The 6792-nt window shown below is 35.4% G+C and overlaps 1 long non-coding RNA gene across 1 annotated transcript; it reads left to right on the plus strand.

Annotated features, from left to right (window-relative positions):
- The first annotated feature begins 346 nt into the window (after positions 1-346).
- Positions 347-2666, plus strand: LOC113075950 (uncharacterized). The gene is made up of 3 exons (XR_003281073.1): positions 347-397; positions 816-922; positions 2584-2666. It is a non-coding gene; the product is annotated as an uncharacterized LOC113075950 (long non-coding RNA).
- Positions 2667-6792: the final 4126 nt, after the last annotated feature.

The following is a 6792-nucleotide window of genomic DNA, read 5'->3' on the forward strand; positions in this document are numbered from 1 at the left end:
GGGCCAAGCGTAGGAAATCTTTTATAAATTTTTCCGCGTCTGCTTCGGTTGGAGACAGAAGGACGGGGTTCCTCATAGCTGAAGCTGTATGTAAGAAGAAACAATTACAAAAATGTAAAAAATACTTACATTGAAATGAACGTTAGATATTTTTTTCTTTATCTGGTTCGTCTGAATAAATCGGACAAAGTTATCTAAATAGCATAAAGAACAAATAATTTTAGCTGCTGGACGCCAACATAAAAAAAAAAAACAAGGAGACAGCACGTGAACTATGCACGTGATTTAGGGTGCGTGCCTCAAAGCTCTCCCCGCGTTATTCAGCCTAGAGCCTAACCATGTGCCGTGCTGTGCAGAATACACCTCTAGATTAGTTGCAAGAGAAGATTTGCTTAAGGTACGTGTAGATTTTGAAAGTAATCGTGTTCTGCCAGCGATCGGTTTTATAATAACTTCCAAATTACCTTGTGTATGATGACTATCACCTGTTTGTTAATCAGCGAGTAACGTTATACCAAGTTGTTTCGCGTGCGTATTGGTTGGGCTAATGGATTTCTAAAGGGCTTAACTGATGTTTTAAGTCTAATTTAAGTGTTTCACAAGTAATTTTTTTCTAAATATTTTTAATAATGGCTGATACCACGTCAGATTATGTTTAACCAATTTGTAACCGGTTATACATTATTTTTAGTTGTTCTGACAGCTCCGCCATTTATTCTATTGTTTGTATTTGTGTAACATTATTGAACTTACCTATTAGGAGTGCTCCGATTTGTGATTTTTGGGTCCCTCTCTTGTCTCCCCTCCCGCACCAGTTCAACTGCCGGGCGACGTCAGTGGAGAACACCTTGGAGCAAATCCTCCATACTGTTTTCTTCATGCTCGGCCCGCCACTGATGGATAATCTGTTCACCTTCAACAGGTACATTTTGAAGTAATATTTTAGCATTAAATGGACCTGTATTCTATACACATCTAGTTAAAATATTTTTTTTGAAAGAAGCCTCTTATGTTCACCAAAGATGCATTTATTTAATTGAGAATGCAGTATAATTTAATTTCATGAAACTATTTATATGAACTATATTTAACTATTTTAAAATCTTACTTATTTTTGTAATGCAAAGCTGAATTTTCTCAGCAGGATATGGATCAAATCTATATGCTGATTTGTTGCTCAAGAAACATTTATTATTATTATCCAAGGTGAAAATGGTTGTACTGTGTTTTTCTGTAAACCAGTAATTCTCAAAGTGTGGTGTCCGCCATCGCCCCCTAGTGGTCCGCGAAACGATGACCTAAACTAGGCAAGTGTTTGGAGCCAGACATTGATGTGTGATAAGCAGCACCACCCGTCTCATTAATATTCACGTTAAGTTTTAGATGGAAATCTCAAAATCTAGAATCCACAGATCTATTAGTTTTGTAATGTACTAGTTTTTGTTTCATGTGTAAAATCCCAGTATTTCAGTGATATTGGACATTAAGGGGAACATTCTTTTCAGCATTTTATTGTTACCATAGTTACACCCATAGACTTCCTATACCCACCTCCTCAGTTTTAAACTAATGGCTCTTTGGAATGGCATTAAGTGGGACCTAGGCTGTTACAGTATGTTTAATTGCAGTTTTTTTTCCACATGTGCAGTTTGTTGTTCATATTAAGCTGCAACTCATTTCACATTTACTTTTTCAAATTAAATAAAAATGTATATAATAATTTCTGATCATATTATTGCATTTGTGTTTGAATAATTAGTTTTTTACTTGAAACAGTTGCATATTAAACTTAAATTTAGCTTATCCTTCCTATTTTGTTGGTTTTTGGGGGCGTGTTAGAGTGGGATTCTGTTAGGTGGTCCTCAGAAAAAAATTGGAAGATAAAGTGGTCCTTGTGCTGAAAAAGTTTGAGAAACACTGCTGTAAACCATAGTGCACTGTTCGAACAGTGTTGTGTACTTACATTATCCCAAATGTTTCGAAGAATGTTTAAATCCAGAGAAATAAGTAATTTTAACTAGTGACATATGTTTTAATAGACTGGTGATAACCGCACAGAGTAGGATTATAATAAAACTTTCAAATGCATCTACTATGATACGCCAAAATAATATATGATTTTAACCACTGCAAATCAGTTGTATTTCTATTTTTTTTAAAGATTCTTTAAAAATAGTTATGGTTTTCATAAAATTATAATGAGTAGCAAAAACAGTTTTTGATAATAATTAACACTAAGATGAACCATTATTAATAACTGCCATTAATAATTGCTATTAACTGATAAGCATATTCTAATGATTTTTTTCATGTGACACTGGAGGCTGGATTAATGAGTATATAAAAATATTTAAAAATAACAGCTCATTATTTTTCAATAATAATTTTATACATTAGCAAGTAAGTGCAGTACGCATTAGAGACTTCTTTCAGCAACATTTCAACTTAATCATTCCATGATTTTGACTACTAGTGTGTATGAACATGCACACACATGTTTGCACACAAACATTTTGTTAGTAGTTGTAGGTTTGACCGTTTCAGTGATCTTACCATTCTCTGCATAAACCCTCTGTCTGCCAGTCTTTGTTCCAGCCTATCTAGGTCTGCAGTAGATGCTAGAGGAAAGACACCACCCTCTTCCTCTTCAGCCATCAGCATTTGGGGTACAATACGCCTGTTCCCCACTAGAGACTGGACCAGTGAAGTCAGATGGTTGATCTTCATGTCCATTTTCTCTAGTGTTTCCAGAATTGCCCTTTCTACAGCTGCAACACAGAAGATAATTTAATTTTTTATGTAGCTTTGATGAATTAAATTATGCATTTTGCAACTTATTTAAATTAATAAATAACGTACATGTACATTGATTTGTTTACAGTACTCAAGACTGGATTTTCCTGTCTCCCACAAGAAGTACCTGTAAGTATAAATTTACTGTAAGGTTTTAATTATTAGATGTAGTGTTACATGCATCTGCCTTGAGGTTATCAGAAGAATGTCACATTATTTAGGGTAAAATGTTTACCATTTTCAAAAAAAAAAAAAAAATTATCCTGACCCTTATATGCATTTCAGTGTTTTCTGGTTTGCTAAAGAGCCTTACTGGAGCTCAAAAGGGGAGTTGGTAAGTAAAAACTTAAAGCTGCAGTCGGTAACTTTTGACGCTCTAGCGGTTAATAAACAGAACTGCTTGCGTCTTGCGGAAGAACATCGTAGCCGGAACTACTTCTTTCTGTTTATGTCTATGAAGAATCACAAAGGTACTGGGTTACTCCGCCGCGGTACCCCCGAAGCAATCTAAAATAGTCCGAATATAAACACTTATTATAGGTGCACCCTAGTGATTCAGGACAAGCTAAAAACACGGTTTGGAAAATGGATTCATGGTGTACTCGCTTATTATGTTCATTTTTCTACATTTTGAACACAAACAAAGTTACGGACCGCAGCTCTGATTGGTTGTTTCTCAACGAGAGCGATGGAGTTTCTGCAAATGGCAATAGGACCACTGGGAGGAGCCAGAGGAGCTTGATTTATTCACAGATTATCTGTCTCATATTCTACTGTCAGGACATAATGACAGGTTTAACAAATATGTAAAAAATATTTTTTTACAAAAGTTCCCTACAGCACCTTTAAAGTAAGCTAATGATGATAATTTCAACATCAGAAATGTAACCGGACAGAAAAGGTGTGCTCTATGGATTGAACACAAAATATTATGTTATTCAGTTTTAGATTGTGCGAAGGGCTGTGAATTAGTGTTTTCTCCTCCTTATTTCTATTTAATGTTCTTTTACCTTGTGTGTCAGGTGGATGAGCACTCCAGCCGTCTCCATGATGGTCTACCTGAAAGACGCCCACTGGAGCTGAGAAAGATGGGAGTGGGTAAAATTTGCTTGTTACCAAAACAAATAAATACACCGTAAAATTAAAACCAATTTTCAGAAAAACATAAAACATCTTTGCCTCTTATAATAACTGTAATAAGAGTTTAGTTCAATTATTTTTACATTGACATCGACCAAAAATCTATATTGGTATTCTGTTGACAGCATGAGGACTCTGATGTGAATTTCACAATAGGAATCAGGGCTCACAAAATAAAAAAATCCCTGGTAGCCCTTCAGACAGGTACTCTTCAGATTTTGGTAGCCCGAAATATAATTTAACTAGCCTAAATAAAAAAAATAAAAAAGATTTCTTATACCATATAACGACGTAATTAAATCTCCAATACTCCAATAACTGACTTAGTTTATCATGGTTTACAATTATTGTCAAAGTTATAAATAGTGCTGGGTATCGAGTTCGATACTTTTTAGGCACCAACCGAATTGCCACGATACCATCCAATATCGATAAAACCTCTTGTCGTTCGATACCAAACTTTGTTACCTAAAGGCTTAATCTTGTCAACATCAGTGAGCCAATAAACCTGCAGCACTAGGTGTGTTCGACAAGAAGCGGCAACGATTGATGTTGACATCCGCAAGAGCAATTCAAAAACCTACAAAGCAGTCTGCTGTAACTCTCTTGGTCCTGTGCAGAGCTTTGTCAAGTTGAACACACCTCTACTTGTTTATACTCAGAAAGATGTTGCTCATACGTGAGGCTGTGGCGTGAAAGCAATTTTGATTTTTTTTTTTCTCCTGCTTTACTAAAATCATAGCTACCATGATTTCTAAACTGATGGTTTGTACCAAATAGTTTTTTTTTTTGGCGTAACTTCATTTTAAATTATTTTTGGAACATGATTAAAATGAACAATAATGCTGTCATGTCCTATTATACCCTAAATGTTTATATAACATTAAATCATGATATTTACTATGATTTGAAATTGTGTGCAGTTTGATTTAGTTTAATTCTACAAAAACGTGCAGATTATTGTACTTTCAGAACAAACAACTTCCCGTGAATGTAGCAGTCCATCATGTCTGTATTCCTGGACATTGTTCATGTTATCAGACATTGTGTTTTTCCCCTTCTTAACTTACTCAGTGTTCTTCCTTGGTGTGCCCCTGAGGGTCTCAGGACAGAAAAGGTTTGCTCTATGGATTAAACAGATCATGCATGTTATATTATCTGGTTTTAAATGCTGTGAATGAAGTTTTTCTCATTTTCATCTCCTTATTCTATTTAATGTTCTTTTACCTTGTGTGTCAGGTGGATGAGGACTCCAGCTGTCACTATGATGGTCTACCTGAGAGATGCCCACTGGAGCTGAGAAAGATGGAGTGGGTGAGATTTGCTTGTTACTCAGACAAGTAAATGCACATTAAAATTCTAGCTAATTGAATTTCAGAAAATAATAAAAACAAAGAAAAATATGTATTAAAATGTATTTTTAAAGTAAAATCATGGCATCAATGCCATCCAGAAGAAAATAAGTCAGTAAATGGTAACGTACACAGTCAAAGCTTTTTGAACCGTAAGATTTTTAATGTTTTAAAGAATTCTCTTGTGTTAACCAAGCTTGCATTTATGTATGCCAAAATACAGTAAAAGCACTAATATTGTGAAATATATTTTTACTATTTAAAAAATATGCTTTATACAGTAAAACAGGCCTTAAAGTTCTTTGACACTGTGCCGGATTTCCGACGTGCAGCATTTAATCCTTCATAAAAAATAAAAATCATAATAAAGAATCTTGTTGATTGATATCACTTTTGAGTCCATGCGTTCGCCTACCAATTGTATGAGAAGTGCAACTTTCACTCTCAACCAAACTAACATTAGTAGCCAGTCAGAATGTTTTGCTTTTATAAACACGAGATGCGCATAATAGTATTCAATTACAGAGTCGCAGCCCTGATGAATGGAGAAGCGCGACAAAAAGCTGTGAGGGTGAAATGGTCAAATATATCCATCTAGAGCAAATTTACATAGCTCATTATAAAACAGCACAGCTTTGTAAACAGCTCAGAGTAATCATGTCATCTCCATAAGAATGATATGATTGCCAAAACATATTTACCGGGATTTCTGAAAAGGTCCTGTTCACACATGATCTATTAATGGTAACTTTACCAGTGAAGACTGTATGGGGCTAAACTCTTCCTCTGTATACGCTTTGAATTTTATTTGCTTAACGTAATCTGGAAAAACCGTGTGCATTATCTCACTAGATTTGTAACATAAATCATTTATAAAACTTTGCCAACACAGCAGATACATCAACCTATGTCTAAATATGCCATTGTATTGGACATTGCGACTCCAAAATAAATGTTTCTGCACGTGGCAAAATATTAAAATTTTATGGATTTAAACATTGTTTAATCAAGCCATATTGCCCAGCCCTACTAGGTTATTAAAAGCTGAGTTTTCACAGTGTATGCTCCTAAACCAGGGGTGGCAAACGGCGGTCCTGAAGAGCCACAGCCCTGCACACCTGAACAAGCTATTCAAGGTCTGAAGGGTTACTAGAAATCTACAGGCAGGTTAGTTTTAATAAGGGTTGGAGCTGAACTCTGCTGCAGCTGTCTTAAACCCTTCTTACCCAGCTATTCATAGTAGATCATCATTTTATCATGTGTCCATTTGTGTCATTTCAGATTACAACACTGTTATAACGATCAAATGTAACTTACTCTGTGTTCTTCCTTGGTACTCACCTGAGGGTCTCAAGACAGTAAAGGTGTGCTCTACGGATTAAACACAAAATATTATTCTGTTTTAGATTGTGTGAAGGGTTGTGAATGCTGCGGTCACACTAGACTTTGAGCTTGCAAAGTTTCCTTGGACGCAGCAACAATTATGATATGATGTCATACTCTGCAG

The sequence above is a fragment of the Carassius auratus genome, unplaced genomic scaffold, assembly GCF_003368295.1.
Source record: "Carassius auratus strain Wakin unplaced genomic scaffold, ASM336829v1 scaf_tig00018110, whole genome shotgun sequence".
Lineage (NCBI taxonomy): Eukaryota > Metazoa > Chordata > Actinopteri > Cypriniformes > Cyprinidae > Carassius > Carassius auratus.